This window comes from Buteo buteo, chromosome 2 (genome assembly GCF_964188355.1).
Source record: "Buteo buteo chromosome 2, bButBut1.hap1.1, whole genome shotgun sequence".
In the NCBI taxonomy this organism is placed as follows: Eukaryota; Metazoa; Chordata; class Aves; order Accipitriformes; family Accipitridae; genus Buteo; species Buteo buteo.
In genome coordinates, this window is record NC_134172.1 from 15,688,739 (window position 1) to 15,706,269 (window position 17,531).

A 17,531-nucleotide genomic window follows, 5' to 3' on the forward strand; every position below is an offset into this window, starting at 1 on the left:
TTTTCCAGTCATCTCTGAGCGGTATTGAGGATGCAGTCTTTAAATGGGCATCTGAGATCATAAAATACCTGTATTGAACAATGCTAAGCTATCATCAGTGCCAAATTAGAAATGACATGTATGATAAATCATTTTTAATCATGTTCCAGTACAGTGTAACTTCTCTTCCCCCTCTATTCCCCCCCCCCCCTTTTCCTCCTATTTCTCCATCATGTTTGAATGTGAAGGGATGGCTGAGACAGTCCAGGCGGCATTTGCCTTTCTGACAAAGTTATTTATCTAGTCCGGGGGCCAAAACCATCCTCAAAAACACTCAATGCAACTCTACCCCACTTTCCCCACCTCAGAAATATCTGTACCATAACATCCAAAGTAGGGTGGTTAGTCCGAATAAGAAGTGAGTCTGTCTTTGGAACGCAGTGAAATAGTGCTCCGGTGGGTTATGTTTTTTTCTCAAGTTCTAGTAGTGTTTCTGCTTTCGTGCCCTTAATATTAGATATATGTTTGTGGAAAAGTTTTTTTTCCCTTCTCTGCACGTGGAATTTGTATTTTTGTTACTGAGGTTAGTTTTGAAAAACAGCTATGTGGTTGGCAGTGAGGGTGGGTGGACTGGGCTGGGGGGATGTGCAGCCCCTCTTCTCTGCCTGTTGGTTTCTCTTTGCTCACTGCCACTTTCCTCTGCCAGGCTGAAGCAGCATTTGTTCTGGCATGTAGCGGGAACTGCAGTTTTTCCTCTGTGATTTCTGAGGCAATTTAGTAAAATTCCAGTCTGGACTGAGCTTTTGACACCTGTGGCCGTGTGGTGCCATTAGCTGGGGCAAACATCTGTGTGTGTCCTGGTACGAGCACAGCAGTGTGACAGATTAGCATTTCTGGTTTGCATTTTTAGGCAGTTACACAAGTTCACCTCTGAGGACTAATCTTTTCTTCTGCATTAGTTATTCTGGAATTATATGTAAAATGGAACTACTACATATTTGAAACTTGAGAATTTATCACTTGGAGTTTTAAGGGACTTAGCATAGGATTTGAACCTCAAATGCTCTTGGTAAACTAGCAGCATTTGAAATTTTAATTTAGATCAGCTTAAGGACAAAATGCTTTATCAGTGATCTGTAAAATGCAGTAAGTACAACTCAAAACACTAAAAAACTTCCTTTTTGGCTGTTTGCCACTTCTCATAAGAAATTTGATAGTATGATAAGGAGGTACGTTGCCTCGTCCTCTGTTAACATCACACAGTAGCAGGCCAATGCTTTCAAATGTGTGTGCCCAAAGTTAGGTCTAAGCAAAGTATATTTCAGCACCCTGTGGTGGCTTCTGTTTTAGTGGAAGATGTTACAGCCATTCTGCGTGTCTGAAACTTGGGTCACTTCTAATGAGCCTAGTCTTTACACCAGCCAAGTCAATGGTGTTTGGCATTGTAGACAGTAAGAAGCATATGTAAGGAAATGAGAGTTCGTTTCCTCCAATTATTTTAATATTTTGAGATTATATATATACACACACACACTTAGAGCAGTATATCTAGAGCTAGTTAGCTAGTTAGTTTTCCAGAGAAAGATGTTTGTTGTTACACTAGTGCACACAGTCTCCCAGTATGTACAGAAAGGTGAATCTCAGATTATTAGAGCTGTCAACGGTGGATGGAAGAGGAAAAAATGGAGATAAATAACTTATCTTTTGCTCTCTGCCCTCCTCATGGACCGTGCAGTCTGTAACACCGGACCGTAGCTGGGGGAGTTGGCCAGCAGCAGATCAGCAGCAGTGCTGCCCACGCCCCACTGCCCGGCTGCGCTGCCGAAGGTGAGGAAGAGGCTGGTCCATAAGCTGCAGATTTGTAAACTGGTGATGCTGGAGTTTCACAATGAGGAGGCTTCCCCTCCCTTCCCCCTGCTTCTGGCAGCCAACTATTTTGCTGTTTTTCTTGCTCATCTGCTCCATCAGACATGTGCACGTCTTATGCGTCGCCTCTCTCCCACTCTGTCGCTGCGCGCTTTGCATTGTTAGGTTATACCCCATTCTGCTCTGTGTTCTCCCCAGGACATTCAAGGTTCCCATCTCAGGAATTCCTGCCAAGTTCTGATCCCAGCATCTGTTACTGACATTATCCAGATGCTCTTATTTTGGGGCCTTTAAAGACGTGACTTTTCTGATCCTATGTTTCTCTGAAACCCAAGTAACCCGAAGCACAGATATGATTGTGAAAGTGTTAATCTAATGTTAAACAATAGTAAAGTCGTTCTGGAAATGACACTTTTGACCAGAAGAGTTTTTATAATAGCTGGTCTGTACTGAATGTAAATTAATTCATTCTGCCTGGGATAAAGTTACTTTTGGAGCTTTTTGTGGAGCTGTGGCTAGATGGAGCTGTCAGAATGCGTAAGGCAGTTTGATTTATGTGCAAAGGCTACACATGTTAGACTTCCCTGGTATGCGCTATTCATTTTAGCTACTTACAGGGTTCAGTGTTGATGCCCTTTTAGTACTTTAGCATAGATGATATAATGTTTGGTAATTATTTTGGAAAGTAGAGAAATCATTTGGGATATAGCAATTAGGCACAGAGACTGTGAAATAAGGTTTGCTTTCAGTGAGGGGCAAGATTATCTTAAAGCAAGGACATTTGAAAAAGTAATGAATGCATAAATGTTTCTGATTAAATGCGTATTTTTTTGTATTTATGTGGGCAGAGTTGTTTTAATAAGTGAATGGTCTCCAGTGAGGCAGGTAATTTAAAAGTGGTCTTTCACATCAGAAAAGGTGACCCCTAATGAAAAGCATAAAACCTATTCTCTTTAGAAGCTATGGTCTCTCTGATTTTCAGTCTTTGCCTTTTAATATTAATTACTAGGATGTTTTAATTAAAAACAGATCTTGGAGGTATTATCTGCTTCCTCTGTTTAGCCCTTTTAAATGTTAATCACTTTTGACAGCATAATTTACCCAGCTACCTGTGCTAGCCCTATGCAATGCACCTGTTTTGTGTGGCGCCAAACTACAAACTGCACCTCAGAAAGGTTTTCCAGAAGTTCACACAATTGCAAAGATTAAGTCTCAAAGGAGAAATACAAAGAAAGAGGAATTACATGAAGACTTAATGAGGCAGTGACTCAGAAAAGCTATTTCAAGATGGCTGGAGCTTCCCAAGAAATAATTCTTACATTAGAGGTAACCAGACCAAGTTTACTTCTGTTTCTGCTAGAAGACATTTAGAGAGGAATGGAAGGTAAGAGGTGAGATTGGAGGTAGCCTTGGAGCCTATGGAGAGTTCCCATCAAGCAGTATTGTGAAGTGTACATAGAAGAACACTTAAAAAGAAAAAAAAACCCCACCAAACTTAAACCTCCCCCCCCCCCCCCCCGACTTTAAAAAACCCCCAACAACCTTAACTGCCCCAGTTGCCCTAATATTCTCCATGATCTTAAAAAAAATAATAAAAAATCTTAAACCTCCCCTCCCAACTTTAAAAAATACCAAACAACCTTAACTGCCCCAGTTGCCCTAATACTCTCCATGGTATTAATATTATCCCCTCTTGCTTTCCCACCCTCTGCTCCCAGCTGTTTTCCCCTTCCCTCCAGAGCTGGCCGTGCTTGTCCTTTGCCAGGCAAAGCAGAGCAAGCTTCCTCAAGCTGCCTTCAGCTGTGGCTGTGGTTATGTTTTGCTTAAAATATTTTTAAGCTGGAAATATTTGAAAGCAAAATAGTAATTTTTTTAATAGTCACAAATCAGCAGAGAATCGCCAAATCTTACTCAAATGGACTTTAACTTAATGAAATATCTAACTATGCCATAAGTGTAGAAGCAGAGCAAGTGCTTCTTTGATTTGCTTTGATTGTATTTTTCTGTGTAATTTACCAGGGAATGAAATTCAGCAACAAAGTCCTCCCAAACACGTGCTGTTTTTCAAGGACTTAGATAGCCGTGCCTCTCCCAGCTACTGAAAAAGAAAAGCAACTTTTCTTTGTGCTGGGCCCTCAGAGACTTCCATTCTTTATATTTTTAAGGGTGTTTGAAAGAGAATGTGGGGTTCTGAAAGATTTGGGGCTTTTTGGAATATAAAATAGTAAAAATTAAAGGAAACTATAAATGAATCAGAACACCATTAGTTCAGTGAGCACTACTCAGAAGAATTTATTTGTTTGTTGGTTTAAAATAAATATTCTCTTGCTGCACAAGTCAAACAGCTTGTTTTGTGTGATGTTTCTGAATGGAGCCATTGGTAATCAGATTCTACACACGCTTTAACCTTGTGGAAAATTTAATAAAAAATAGAGTTACTACTGAATATACTGTTTTGCCAGCTCAACAAAAGATGTTAAGTTCTGCATATTTTTGCATAATGAAGATGAGTGTTGACAGTGTAATGATCCATTTGGCACAGATAAAATCATGAATGATTTTAATAACCTTACAACAATATTTGAATTCACTATGAAATATAATATAGACACTTCAAACAGACAGGCCTGCTGCCCTGGTATGGAGTGCCAGCTACTTATAACCTTAATTTTTCTAGGAGAGAAAAGAGGACAAACAAAAAGGCTAGATCAACCCAGAAGAGACACGGAGGAATGAGGACATCTGCAAGATGGAAGGGTTCTGTTTCAAAGTTTTCAGTGCAGTCCTTGTCCACAGATTGAAGCTGATGGGTTTTGGCAATGCTTGTACCTCCTTCCCCTGCCTGGGTGACATTTATATTATGTGTTGGAAAATGCATTCATGGTTATGGGGTGAGTCAAGGTAAAATGTAAGAATGATAGTGTGTTCCCAAGTTCAGTAGCTTGAAATGATTGTGCATACAAACGTAATTTCTCTTTTGAGTGTTTCTTTTTTAAAAATGTTTTTCTGATTCATTGAGGTGATATAGGTGCATCGGTCCCACTTTCCACAGCAATTTAGGGAATTAATTTTCAAAACAAGTTCTGAAAATAAGGCTGGACTCTTTGAAGCTTTCACGCTAAATGATTTAGGAGTATAATTCCATCAAAAGTCTCTAATTATGTTCCTGTCTGGTTATAATGCTTGAGTGCTGCATCCCTATGTAAAGAAGAGAGCGCTGCAAGGAAATGGAGGCTTCAGCAGTGAGTAGTCAAGAATCATGGACAGATAGATGCAAACTATCGTTAGAGTAATATCAGCGATCTTCTTTCCTGTTCATTCCTGCATTTCACAGAAGCAAAAGCACTTCACTTCCAGTGAATGTGTTTTGAAAATGGATGTGATGATATTAGTTAGCTAGTTTCCTTCTGAGTTCCTCCCTACTTACTCTTCACTCCTTCCTGCTGCTTTTTTTTTTCTGTTCGTGTTTGTTTTCATAAGCATTTAGAGGTCCGATTTGAAAAGTCACCAAGCAGCTTTTAAAAGTAGAGTTTCAAAAATATCTTGGCATCTGATTTCTGATGATTTTATGGGAAGAAAATAAGTGAGATGACTTTCTGCAACCATATCTGCCAAATAATTGTTGAAAATGTGACTCCAGATCATTTTGAAAATGGTTTTGGCATTGGGAGCCTAGGTTTTATTGAAAGTCCCTGGGGCTCGGTTACTATGTTGTTTAACTTTGGCGTTTTGTGGGACATAAACACCAGCCCTATCTCCTCCTAGCAGATTACAGTGCATGGTAGATGGATATACATCCGGATGTGGATGCACCAGGCTATTTTTAATTAATACCCTATATCACTATGTATATAGAGATCACTATAATCCCCGTGATTGTAGAAAACCTAAAGTTGTTTAGGAAGAACTGTAGTGTGGCAGTTTTGGGTTCCTCTCCCTTTCTAGACTATCAGATGTTATCTAATGGGTTTCTTTTGCTTAAGACCAGAGCTCCTTATCTGGCATAGATTCATGTAATAATTCTGGTGAGTCAAGTCCTCTGTGCCTGGAGGTTGCCACAGGAAAGGACAACCTCCAAGGATCTCCTGGTACATGTTGCTTGCCATCAGACTGGTGCTGTTGGACTGTTACCTCTTATTCTTTGTTTTGTAAGTATAGTCCTAATGGACTGCAAGTTAAGTTGCATTGTTTTTGCTATTGTTACATTTTAAAATAATAAAACATTTTAGTCACAAGGGAACAATCACTCGTTTGCACTTCAGATTTTTTTTAGAGCCTTATTTAAAGAAGGTGAGGCATGAATTATTGCCTAATGTGCTGATTATTTTTGTCATTATGCACAAAATGAAGAATATTGTTATTGTTGTTTTAAAGTGCCAGAGGTAAATGTCTCTCTCTTTGACGTTTTTCAATACTAGACAATGAAGTTAGTTAAAAAAAAAAAATAAAAAAAAATCCCCATCTCGCTGTTTTTAAGACCTCTGAAAAGTTTCTTGGGGGGAAACAAGCAAGTGTTACACGAAAGGCAAAAGGTACACAGAGTTTTATCTTTTGAACAGACCTTGACGTTGATTTAAAATAAGCCTAATTTAATAGGTATTGTATTGCACACCGAAGATAATTTAGGCTAATGTCAAGGACAAGTGTTATCTATTCCTTTGTTGTAGTGAGGTATTGAAATAATGAGTGGAACAGAAGGGAATCAGAAAATGTTTGAAGTTTTTCATCTGTGTCTCTAGATGGGTATTTTTAATCACATTCTCCTGGCTTTTGCATGCAAATTACACTGAACAGCACACACTATCTAAAATGAAGAGCTGTATTTTACAAAATCTATTTTCTTGAGGTTTAATAAGCTTGCAAAGATTGGCCTGTGCTTTAACTAACTAGGTACCTTTTTGTACCTCAGCTGAAATTAAAATCTTAGATTTTAAATGCTGCTGTTTTGATGCTGTAACTGAGGAATGGAAAGCCTGGTCCTTTTGGAAGTTTCTGAAACCATTTTTTTCTTGGTACTCAAGGGCTGCAGCTCCCAATGACAGACGAGACAACTGTTAAGATTTAATACATCTTTATTTCAGCAATATATCTTGCTGTGTGACACCAGCCCCTCTAATAACCCAGTGTCTGGATTACTTACTGCATAGCGTCACTGCTTAACTGCTGACCTCTGTGGCAGAAATAAAATACCGAACTCCTGTATTGTCCGTGCTGTTGACTTGGAAATCTGCTGACCTGCAGAGTCATCCCATAGCCACAAGCTCAGCTGCATGGAGAACAGTCAGGGTATCTTTTTGAGCCTTGTCCTCTTAGAAAAGGAGGCAGACTTTTATAGTGCACTCTAAAAATGTAAAATGGCTTCTAAGGTAATATTAACAACATTGTCCTCAGTGTGGTTTGCATACATTCATTTATGCTGAGGGATCAAAAAAGGAGGAGATGAAATTGGCTTATTCATGTGCTCAGATGTGTCCCTGTTAGTTTCCAAGCATAGCATTCCCTCTTCTGATACCATGCTTTCTCTACGCACCTCTTTAAAGCCAGGATAGTTATATTTTCTTCCTATTTCTTTTCAAAATGAGGTAAGGAGATACCATGGTAAATCATATATTGTGGTAATTTTGCAGAGTACGTCCTTAGCCTTGAACAAGAGGGCTGTTTTTACAAAGGGATTTTGAAAGAAATCTTTTCAGTATAAAATGAGGATTTAAGGAAATAACATGGTAGCATTATACTCTATATGCTTTCAAAGGAAGAGTCAGTGAAGGAAGAACCCATTACAAAAATCTCATGATAAAAAACCTATGATTGAAAAACTTTCTAATTTAGGACAGAGATATTTTCCCCAGCTGTTATCATAGCCCAAATGAGCATGGAATTAAGCATTTTGGTACCTGCTGCGTGGAGCGACTGTGGCAACTGAGGAAAGCAAACTTCTCTCTTAAGTGTAATATCTTCATTTTTGCTGAGAAGCATCAAAGGAAAAAAAAAAGATTGTTTAAAAGAAATTAGGATGTTCTTCTCTATTCTTGCACTCTCATTTTAGCAGTCATTTTGTGTTTAGTTGCAAGCTCTGGAATCTCTTACCCCATAATCTTAATCAAACCACTTTTGCAGTGAGATGCATCTGCAGTGTTTCTGCTTTTTTGGGTTTTGCACGGCTGATCCCACCCTCCTAGAGATCAGAGTGCAGCGATGGCACTGCCCACTCTTTTGCCAGGGCGTAGCTTAACAGCTGTGGGTACCGGTGCTGATTAATGCATTCAGTCATTATCTCCATTGAGAAGGCTGGGGTCAGTAGCTAATTCATACTGCTGGTGGAGCCTTCCTTAGCGTGGTTAAAGTTAACAGCAGAAATACAGCACTCAGGAGCATGAGTTAATGTAAGGAACTGGAGCTTCTACCTGTTCCTGGCCCAGGTGATTATGCCCTACCAAAAAGAAACCACCTACTGGCATCTATGTCCTTCTCCCCATGTCTGTAAGGTTCACGATATGTAGACTGCTTCTACTTTTCTTTCTGCCAGCAATGCCTTTTGGCCATGTAGGACAGGGCTGCTGGGTTGTCTGCCTGTAGGAGACGACAAATGTAGATGTTTTCTTTGGCCATGGAAGTTAGCTGGTGATGAAGTCCAAGATCCAGCTCTGGTGTTGGACTTGCTGTGTCCATGCAGTAGGTTTGGCCGGGTGAGCAGGTCAGAAGGACTTTGCAGGATAATCAGTTTGTGGGTGCTTGTTTTGGGTTTGTGTGGTGGGGTTTTGGTAGCGGTGGAAGGGCTGCAGGGGTGTCTCCTGTGAGGAGCTGCTGGAACCTTCCCCGGCTCCAAGCCGGACCCGCCTCTGGGCCAGGCCAACCCCATCGGTGACGGCGGTAGCGCCTCTGGGAGAGCAGATTTAAGAAGGGGAACCTGCAGCAGGGGAGGAGATGGGAATGTGAGAGGAACCCCTTATGTAGACACCACGGTCAGTGAAGGAGCGTGCAGGGGTGCGCTGTAGGAGGGGATGCCCCTGCAGCCCGTGGTGAGATGGCAGGATGTCCCCCCAGCCCAGGGAGGGGAGCAGGGAAGCAGATGCCCGCCTGCAGCCCGTGGGAAGGACTCACGTTGGAGAAGTTTGTGAAGGACTGTCTCCTGTGGGAGGGACCCCACGGTGGAGCAGGGGACGGCTGAGGAGTCCTCCTCCCCCTGAGGAGGAAGGAGCGGCAGAGACAAGGTGTGATGAACTGACCACAACCCCTATTCCCCGTCCCCCTGCATCACTGTGGAGGGTAGGTAGAGAAAACCGGGAGTGGTGTTGAGCTGGGAAGGAGGGCGGGGTGGGTGTTTTTAAGATTTGATTTTACTTCCCATTATCCTTGTTTTGATTTGATTGGCAGTAAATTAAATTGATTTTATTCTTTCCCCAAGTTGAGCCTCTCTTCTGCCTGTGACCATAAGTGGTGAGTGATCCCTCCCTGTTCTTGTGTGAATCTACGAGTTTTTCTTTATATTTTCTCCTCCTCATCGTGCTGGGGTGGGCGGGGGGGAGCAGTGAGCGAGCAGCTTCCTGGTGCTTTGTTACCGGCTGGGCCTAAACCGCAACGCTGCTCTGTATGTACCTGTGGTTGTTGGGCCGCACACGTGGGCTGGCGGCTCGAGTCTCGTTCAGTACGTTATGCAGAAGTGGTATGTCTGGTGTATTCAAGGTCTGAGGTCATGAAAAAGCAAATCCAGCCAACCTGACAGGCAGCTCAGTGGCAGCTACCTCTAATAGCCCTTGTAATACTTTTAACATTGCTCAGTTATTGTCTTATTTCTTGGTCTAAACATCAGCCTGACTTAACCCATGGAGGCCAAGTAGAGACCAATTCAGACAGAACCTACACAAACTACTTTCCAGGGTGCCATAGTCATGCTTGCTTTTAGTCTGTTGCTCACCAGTAGAGGGGAGAAGGGAGAAAAAGTCTTTAAAATGTATGTAATATTAAACTAATATGTTTAAATATTTTAAAGTTTTAACTATATTTTAAAAATATTTAAAAGTCTGGGAAATTACAGGATAGTACCTAAAACTGCATTTAATTCCTACTGGGAGAAGATTAGATTGCAATTTAATATTGGTTCTAGAATTTCTCAGATCAAAGTGCCGTAGGAAATGAATAATCAAAAGCAATATTTTAATAAAAAGCTTGTATATTTACTTCAGAATCGTTTCTTAGATTTAAAGAATCATGAAAGCAGAAGATTTTTAACTACCTGTAAAATTAATTGAATCAATAGATGAGTTCTTATCTTGCAAGTATGATTTAACTTGTCATGTTATGTTGAGCTTTGAAAGTGAAGAGCGTTTACTTAGTCAGCAGATTTGAGAATGACTTTCGAAGAGATGTGTGATGTATTTTCCAGCAGTGGTTATTTTATATCATGGGGTTTTGAGGGGACAGATTATGTTCAGCAAAGGCAAATGCAGAGTCCTGCGTAAGGGCTGGAATAACCCCACGCATCAGTGTGGGCTGGGGACCCACTGCCTGGGTAGGAACAGGCCTGGTGGACAACCTGATGAGCGTGAGTCAGCAGTGTGTCCTTGTGGTAAAGACGACTGGCTCCATCCTGGGCTATATGAGTGAGCCTGTAGGCAGCAGGTTGAGAAGTGACTATTTCTCTATTCTTCTGGAGTATTTTGGCCTCCTCAGTACAAGCAAGACATTACCGTGATGGCCCAGCCAGAGGCCACCACGGTGAATTGGGGGGGGTGGAGACCATCACAGGGAAAGGGAGGCCTTCAGGGGTGCTGTATGGCTGTGCGGTTGCCTAAGGCACAGCATTCTTGGTATAGCTGCCCTCTATCAGGTGTGGCAAAGATGGAGCTACTTTTCTCTGAGGTGCACCGTAGTAGTGTGAGGGACAACAGGCACAAGTTGCAACAAGGGAAATTTCAACTTGATATGGGGGTGGAGGGGGGGAATCTTAAAACCAGGAGTGGTCAAACACTTGGAGAGATTGCCTAGAGAGGTTGTGGAGTGTCCATCCTCGGGGTTATTCAAAACACAACTAGATGTGGCCCTGAGCAACCTCCTCTCACTGACCCTGGTTTGAACAGGGTCTTGGACTAGATGATCTCCAGAGGTGCCTTCCAGTTCAGGTTATTCTGTGATTCCATGTGAGCTTACACTTCTGTATAATCCACAGAAGATCTAATACAAAGTGTTAATTTGGTAGTAGAATGTGACCCTTAATATGTCCTTATTCTTCCCAAAGCAATAACGCAGTAAAGTTATTACGAGACTATTGGTTGTTTGGCTCCCTTCTAGCTACACTAGTTTGAAAAGTTGTTATGAAAAGCTAGTTCTGGCTTCATGACTGAAGCTGATTAATTAGGACAGGTAAAGATTTTCTTGAAATTATAAAGGTTTGTTTTTTGTATTACAGTTTGTCTAAAATTAAAACTGTGCTTGCCCCTTTTCTCCTTCTAAAATGCTGGGTGATCTGTAAGTCTGTTGAGCGGACACTCAGGTTGCACATATAGCACAGAATGCTTCTTAGATGCTGCTATTTTTGCCAACTGATTTTTTTTTTTTTGTATCTGTGGGCAGTATTGCATTATTTGTGAAAATGTCCATTTTTTTTTCTGTATTTCCTCTTACACTGGTTCATTGAAACAGTAGTTATATTTAAATGGGTTTTTAATGAGCCATGTAGAAAAGTGAAGCTCAAGGAATAATAAGAATTTGGGTCTGCCATGAGGCTAGTAAAGTCAGTTCAGTCATCAGAAAGCCTACAAATTGATTTCATATTTAGTCTATTTCATATCTGAATGATAATTGACTACTCCTGTGCTAATTATTTTCCCAAATTTATGTTTTTTTCCCTCTTACACTTGTCTGTTCATTCACAAGCAACTTATATTTCAGGATATTTTGGAGTCTGAGGTGCCATATAGCTGAAATTTGATTTACTGCTGGGCCATATTAAACAAATACTCTGTAGTTCCGCATGGGCTTGTTGTAACATGGGCTGAGTAATACGCAGACTGCTTTGTGTACATGTGGTTTTTGCCAACCCTATAAATCTGCTCATATTCTCCTGCAGTTTACTTTGGTTGTGCTCATTGCAGAGGATGTGCGTAGTCAGTTCTGTGATTGCTATGCAGGTGCGTTGTACAGGCTTGTTTAAGACTGGAAAAGTCTTTTTGCCGAGGAAAGGATGCCAGTGATGCTCATGTTTTAAATTTTCTGCCAGCCTCCTCCATGTCTTCTTTCCAGATACTTGCTGCACATGTCTGAAAGTATATGGCAGTGCTCTGAGAGTGATTGAAATCTCTCACATCAGCAGATCATCAGGTGGCTGTCAGAAAGTGTGTGCAGACAGAGACCTATACATTGGGACTGCAGGACAGGGCTGGGCTTAACCCTCTGGCATCAGGTTTTAAAGAAAATGCTTGAAGCAGCTGTTTTAGGTGGAGATATGTTGGCAAGGCTAATTTAGATTTTAGAATCTCATTTGGACCATCAAAATCTCTCTGTTCAAGGACCAAAGTCTCCTGTGAAAAAGTTATTTAGTTCAGTTATTAAACATAAACTGAGAATCAGAATTCTTGCCAATGTGGGTGCCTCACCAGAGGTGGGTGTTGAGCTGCTCTGTCACTTGGAGCTGCTACAGAAGAGCTGTGCTCACTATTCTGCTGGAAGCACAAAAATAATCACTTGTGTGAAAGGCAGTTTCGTACACAAATGGCCATCCTGCAGGAGACGTGCAGCATAAATGCCAGAAGACCATAGCAGCTGTGAAAGAGAACACCACATCTGGAAGTTGTTGTATGGGCCAGGAGGGGAAGGGCATGGTTCAGCCAGGGGAATCGAGACACTTCTGGTTGCTCAACAGATCGACTATGGAGCAGTTGGTCCCTGAACAGCGGAACAAATTGGGAATGTCCTTGTATGAAATTATCTGATAAGTGTCCTTCTGGTGAGAAGAAACCAGATATTTAAAATGGCTCCTAATCATTAAAAAAGATAAGTGATTTCAGTTTCATTCTGAATTAAAAGGAGTGGACAAGAGGTGCAGAGGATGTGAAAACCAGAGGATCACTTACTATCTTTCTAGCATGAGAATAGAGCTGTAATCCTAACTGATGTTAAAATAAGTCTGAAATCATTACTGGTGCCTACACATGAGGCAGTATCAGATTCTTCAATAAATATTACAAAAGAGTTAACAAATTTTGGACAGATACTTAGGAATATGCAAAATTTAAGTGATCTTTTTGACATCTTACTTGTCATAGTGGGGGAAAAATACAGGAAAAACTTCTAGCTTTATGAGTTTCTGTGAAGTGAAGGATTTCTGGTTTTGTGCTAGAGAGAGATAACCCGATTGCACCATTTGATAGTGATGAATTGTTTTATATGGTCTTAGTACTTAATGAAAATGTAAACAACCATTGCTAGTGCGAATAGTTTTTTAATCCAGTTAATTAACATTCAAGTACTTAATCTAATCTATTAATTGAGAATGCATATGTGTTTACTAATTTTTAATTACCTTAGAATAGATGGAAATTGTAATAATTAATGTTGGAATGCAGACTGCTGCTGCTGTGTCAATATTAAAATAAATCGGTCTTCTTGCTTTTTATTTATTTAAGCAAATATAACCTGCTTAGTATGATATGTTAATTCCCAGACAGAGCAATAGAGAAGCTCATCCTGGTATCTCTTTCAGAAAGAACTAAAGGTTGGAGTGTAATTAATTCTGTACAACATAGTGCTGTGGGAAGTTGGTCAGATGTGCTATAGAGGGCTGAATGCAGTGATCTGCTGGAATGCCTTCCTCCTATCTGAAAGCCAAAGGCGTCTCAGTAAAACTTTGTTTTGGTATCTCAGGCTGTAGAATCATTTCTTTGTAAGCCATTTGCTTGGTGAAGCTAGTATATTTAGCAAAAAGAATTAAATTATGTTGCTCCCCCTTCTTTTTCTGTTTGCTGTAGAAAGAGTCTTTATGAGTCAAAAGAGAAGAGAGTCAAGTTAGTGGCTGGTTTTTAAACTGTACTCCTGTATTTTTTTTGGTCTTCGGAGGATGATGGTAGCAATAAAAAAACCCCTCCTCTTAAAATATACTAAAGATCAAAAGTACACTTTTTACCACTGGGGTAGTTGTTGAGTTTTACTGCAGTTCTTTGTATGGCTCTTGGTCACACTGAATGTTGTTGCTTTTTTTAAAAAAAAGTTGTATCTTTTGTTGATCATTCGTATAAGATTACTTATATTTCTTGTGCTGGAGTTTAAAATGTAGGAGTATTTTAGTTCATGCATATTAGCCTTTCGATGACTTACTCTAATTCCATTGATGAAATGGAATGAACCTTTCCGTAAGTTGTGATCTGAACAAAGCTGCTGTCTTTATATTTGAAAGTGCTACTGAATATCCGAAACTTCATTTTTCTTGAAAAACTAGTATATGCTTACACTGGGGACCAAATTCTTATCTTGTTCAAGCTGATGGTTCTTCCTGTGCTGGCTTACATTGATGAAGGATGTGGATCTGTATTGAAACCTCATTTCTGTTGCTTTTGCCATATTATAATTGGAAATGTAAACATGCCAGTCTAAATTAAGCCTATCATTTAATAAATTTGTTATGGGAAGACAAAGTGATTTGTTGCTACTTGATTTTATTTCCCATTTTAAGATTTTTTGTTCAGTGATTGGAAAATGCAAATTGTGTCCTATTACCCTGGGTAACTAAAACTGCTGTAACCTATTTAACCATATTTTCACATCTTTGATACATTCAAGCTCAGGTCCCATGGAATGGGGGGTGGATATAACTTATTATAACTACTACTATTATTATTTATTACTTTACTACTTACTAACAATATTTTATTACTATTGTTGATATTTGGTCTTTGGTTCTCTCTCTCTTTTTTTCTTTTCTTTTTTTTTTTTTTTTTAGAAAAGGGATTTAAATAAGCCAAATGGCTCCAATTTTTACTGAATTTTTGTGGAATATCTTTTAAAGAGCTAGTATTGATCTAATATTGAACAGCTAAGCTGTTTTCGTCTTTCTTCGTGCATTGTTATGGTTTGTTCAGCCCTTCTGCTCATCCCTTCTGCATAAGAATGGATGGTATGGTGAGTTTCTCCCACTGCAAGTGATGAGATCTAAAACTGAAGGACAGGGAACAGGAGGCACAGCTCATGTCGGGTATTGGAAGTAATCATAGAGTGGTTCTGGAAAGGAGTATGCAGTTCCTTGCATTTGAAAACTGGCGCTGTGCATGGTTATGGTAATTTCAGTAATTTATTTCTTACTTAAAAAAAAAAAAAAAGGTCAACATGGAGGCAGTCTCCCTACAGTAAAGATTATGTTGCTTCCAGGAAAGATAGTAATCTTTGCTTTCTACTCTTTGTAAATCTGATATTTAAAGCCTAGCAAAATACCATAGATTTACCATTGACTTTAAGGCTGATAAAAGCTGGTCTAGTAATCTGCGTTCTATGCTTTGCCAAGTTAAAAACATCTCTTTGGCCTTTAAACAAGACTGGCATCTGACTGACAGGCCATTTGTTTCCCTGGCATAGAGCAGTGTTTACTGCTTTGGATTCCTGCGGCAAAGGATTCTTTGTAGGTCCAGTGACCTACTGCAGCTTTTTTCTAAGTAGCTGTAAGGTGTCTCTTCAGATATTTTTTGTTTTGTTTCTTGTTCCTGCAAAGATGGTAGTTGAGGTGTGATTTCTGGGCTTCCAGAGATACAAAAGTATAATTCCTTTCGTCGAAGAATTTCCTTTAATTAAATGAAATGTGTTGGAGAAATCAGAAATGAATTCTTGATATCAGAATACAGTGGAAGATGTTTTGGCTGTCCTTGTTTCCTATGAGCTCATCATCTGCAGAGTGGCATACCAAGCTCTGGAAATCAAGATCCAACACTGTTTATTCACGTTAAGTCTTCCAGTCCCAAAGACTTTCTAGTTCATTATGAGGAATGAGTGTACTTTTGTAACGTTGTTTTACAATGAACTTCCTAACCTGCATTCCTAACTCTAATTAGATTTGGAGAAGACTAACATGGCTTGTGTTTCTTCACATGTTGTATGCAAAAATGTTACAACTTGGTATGCTTTTTAATGGAACTGAAGCCTTTTGAAGGTTTGATGCTGTCAAAACGGTGAATAACTGCAAAAGTACGTAAGATCAAAAGCTAAGCTTTGAAATGAGAAACATGGTTTTTAGATGTTCTGAAGTCATAGGTTGTAGACTGTCTGGAATAGGCAAAAAAAGCTGGAGGCAACTTAAAGTAGAACATACATATATAGAGATTTATATGCACGTACCTTTTTACATATATATATATATATAAAAATGTATATAAAATACTTGCAGCAGCATACATTGAGTAATATTTTTCAATCAGCCTCAAAGGAACAGAATGTCATTTGGGGATTTATCTTGATACATGCCATGCAAAGGAGATAAAAGACTTGATATTTCATGCCTAGAATTCTTAAATCATTGTTTGTGTTTTGTTCTAATACCTTACACATCTTCACTTGTGGATTAATTTATTTTCAGTTAATGGAGATTGGTAATTAGCTTGTTATAAAACATAGTAAAAGTGTTATGAGTAAAGTGTGCTTCTTTTGAGAAATATGCTTCAATTTTTGTAAGCATTGGTATTTCACAATGTGTTAGAAAATTAAATTTCCAATACTCTTGAGCTACTGACATTTTAGGTGTTGTCACGTCTCTTTTTTTTGTATAGACTTCTCAAGCACAAAATAATGAATTGTATGTTAAAAACACATTCTAGCTGTCTGCAATTGCAGCCTCGTTTTCCTTCTGCTCCCTGCCTTTCAAATAGCACTGGAGAGCATGGGCTTTTTACCCATTACCAGTTCATTCCTTCTGTTTTGTGCCTGTCAGAGCCTAAACTTGCATTAGGTATGGAATTACTGGCAGAAGTTTGCTACTCTCTGCAGTTTCAAAACTGTGTGTTAATAAAAAAGTTAATGCCTGAAAGTACTTTGAAAAGCTGAATTCCCAAATGGTTTCCTCTTGGGCTTACAGTTGCGTTTTTAGGTTTTTTTACTGATGTTTGTGTAAGTTAGATTTGAATAAAGGGACTAATATTAAAATCTGAAGGACGAGATGATGTCAAATTCACTTAAAAAAAAAAAAGAGAAAAAGAAAATGACGTCTCCAATTCCTTTAGGTTATACGAAGTTTTAAGTGTTGTTCTAAAAAAATAAACAATTTGCAGAGATCAGCGTGGGTTTAAGTTGATTTGCTCCATTTACCCTACCAATTTGGACAGAAGAATTTAATGCTTTCTTGGAAATGTCTTTCAAGTATTACATTATAGATTAATTTATAGGCTGCAGAATGCTGTTACCCATAAAACTTTTTTATCCATCTTGAAAATTTTCTAAAATCAAATGTGTATAAGAGCTGGTCTTTTCTCTTTCACTAGGTCACCAAAGATAAATTGGGATAAATTAGTTATTTCAAATAAAAGCATTTATTTACAGTGGAAAAAATATCTCAGATTTACCAAAAACCACCATGATGTTTTTCCTATTTCCCTTGCAACACTGAACACAGATTTAGTAAATCTTTATTAAATTAGTGACTTGGCTAAGTTTCAAATTGAGTTCTTAGGCTTGTCTTGGAGAAGCTAATTGCAAACAAATACAGAAGTATCTCTGTA

The 17,531-nt window shown here is 39.3% G+C and overlaps 1 protein-coding gene across 13 annotated transcripts in view; it reads left to right on the forward strand.

Moving 5' to 3' along the window:
- The window catches only part of PARD3 (par-3 family cell polarity regulator), a 462,776-nt gene that overhangs the window by 139,616 nt on the left and 305,629 nt on the right, over nt 1–17,531 (forward strand). The window lies entirely within an intron of this gene.